The 2,106-nt window shown below is 46.4% G+C and overlaps 1 pseudogene; it reads left to right on the top strand.

The window, feature by feature from the left end:
- The first annotated feature begins 816 nt into the window (after positions 1-816).
- Positions 817-1,861, top strand: LOC114611525 (annotated as a pseudogene).
- Positions 1,862-2,106: the final 245 nt, after the last annotated feature.

Below are 2,106 nucleotides of genomic sequence, written 5' to 3'. Positions count from 1 at the left end.
AGTTGATACAAAACTAACCAACACACAATAATCCCTGACAAATGTTTTTCATCCAATATTCCATTTTTATTACTAAGTTTTGAATATTATTTGTTATTTTGTTTATTTACAATGTTTGTTTATTTAAAATGTTATCCCCCTTCCAAGTTTTCTCTCTACTACCTCCTGTCCCCTCCTGACTCCACCTGCCTTTATGAGGGTGCTCCTCCACCTGCCCACTCCTGTCTCAGTCCCTCAGCATTCCCCTACACTGTGTCATCGTACCTAAACAGGGCCAAGAGCCTCCCCTCTCCCAATGTTCCATCTTAACTGACAGTTTCCTTTGCTATCTACACATCCCTAAGCGTGTGTGTGTACGTGCGTGCGTGTGTGTGTGTGTGTGTGTGTGCATGCGTGTGCGCGCCTGCATGTTTGTGCATGCATTGCATATTGCATAAACTTTGTAGAGGATATAATGTATATGAACCAATGAACTCAGCCTGTATTCAATACTTTCCCACAGATATATGATAATTTAAGTGGTAATGCATTAGACATTGCATAGCACACATTCTAATATACCAAAATTACTTTATTGGTGTACAATTTTGTTATTTATATAGAAATATAAAATTAGGCAGTGTACTTTAGATAATATTTTTCAGCAGTGTTGTCAGGATATTACACAGGTCAACACAAATCATACAATTCTCTGAGCACAGGTCTTTTTCTTCATGGCTGCATTAATTTGCTTTTATATTGTACCAAAAGAAAGAACATTTGATTTAAGAGAGAGAGAGAGAGAGAGAGAGAGAGAGAGAGAGAGAGAGAGAGAAGATGGCAGCTGGGGTGGCCGGGTGAGGGGTTGAAGCAGAAGAGTTCGAGGATGCGCCTGACGTGGAGCCGCTGGAACTCACGCTTAGCAATATCATAGAGCAGCGTAGCCTTAAGTGAATCTTTGTCGGAGGCAAGGGTGCGTTGGTAAGACCACCTGCAGCTGCAGCCTAGCGGTCCGGCTGTCTAAGGGACGTGAGTGTGTTCTAATCATTTCCACAGACCCAGCTCACAACATCTCAGATGCTTTTGATCATAAGTTCTCCAAGGTACCTACCAAGGTCAAAGGCTATGACAACCTCTTTGCTATGGAGAAAGACCCCAGCCTAGGTGTTGCAGAGCTCCCCAATGAGTTCTTCGAGGAAGACAACATGCTAAGCATGGGCAAGAAGATGATGCAAGAGGCCATGAGCGCCTTCCCTGGCATCGATGAGGCCATGAGTTATGCTGAGGTCATGAGGCTGGTGAAAGGCATGAACTTCTCAGTGGTAGTGTTCAACATCGCACCCATTGACCATAGGCTCAGGCTCCTGAACTTCCCCACCATCGTGGAGCCGGGCCTGGGCAGCCTGATGCAGATCAAGAACCAGATCAGCCCCTTCTTCTCACAGATGTGCAACATGCTGTGTCTGGGGGACATGAACGCTAACCAGTTGGCCTTCAAGCTAGTAGAGACATTCCCTGTCGTCCGATCTGTTAGAGAACAGTTCAAGGACCCTGAATAGACAACCTTCATCTGTGTGTGCGTCGCTGAATTCTTGTCCTTGTATGAGACAGAGCGGCTGATTCAGGAGCTGGCTAAGTGCAAGATTGACACCCACAATATCATTGTCAACCAGCTTGTCTTCCCTGATCCTGAAAACCCTGCAAGATGTGTGAGGCTCGACACAAGATCCAGGCCAAATACTTGGACCGGATAGAAGACCTATATGAAGACTTTCACATTGTAAAGCTGCCACTGTTACTTCATGAGATGAGGGGAGCTCCCAAAGTCAACACCCTCTTTGCCCTCCTCCTGGAGCCCTATATGCCCCTCAGCACTCAGTAGCCACCTCCATCCCAACTACTACCATTTCATACCCTCTTCTTTCCCGTGGGGCAGAGTTTGCACAAAGTTCCCCATAATGCAGGGGGATCCACTTAGGAGGTGGGAGGGGGTCTGTTCCCCCTGGTGGGGCCTGGGAAGGCTGTAATACCCCCCACCTCTTCCTGCCTCACACTCAATAAAATGATCTTAAACAGAAAGAAGAAAGAAAGAAAGAGAGAGAGAGAGAGAGAGAGAGGGAGGGAGGG

Source organism: Grammomys surdaster, unplaced genomic scaffold (assembly GCF_004785775.1).
Source record: "Grammomys surdaster isolate TR1022 unplaced genomic scaffold, NIH_TR_1.0 126115, whole genome shotgun sequence".
Lineage (NCBI taxonomy): Eukaryota > Metazoa > Chordata > Mammalia > Rodentia > Muridae > Grammomys > Grammomys surdaster.
The sequence above is the reverse complement of the archived record's forward strand: the minus strand, read 5'-3'. Positions and strand labels throughout refer to the sequence as shown.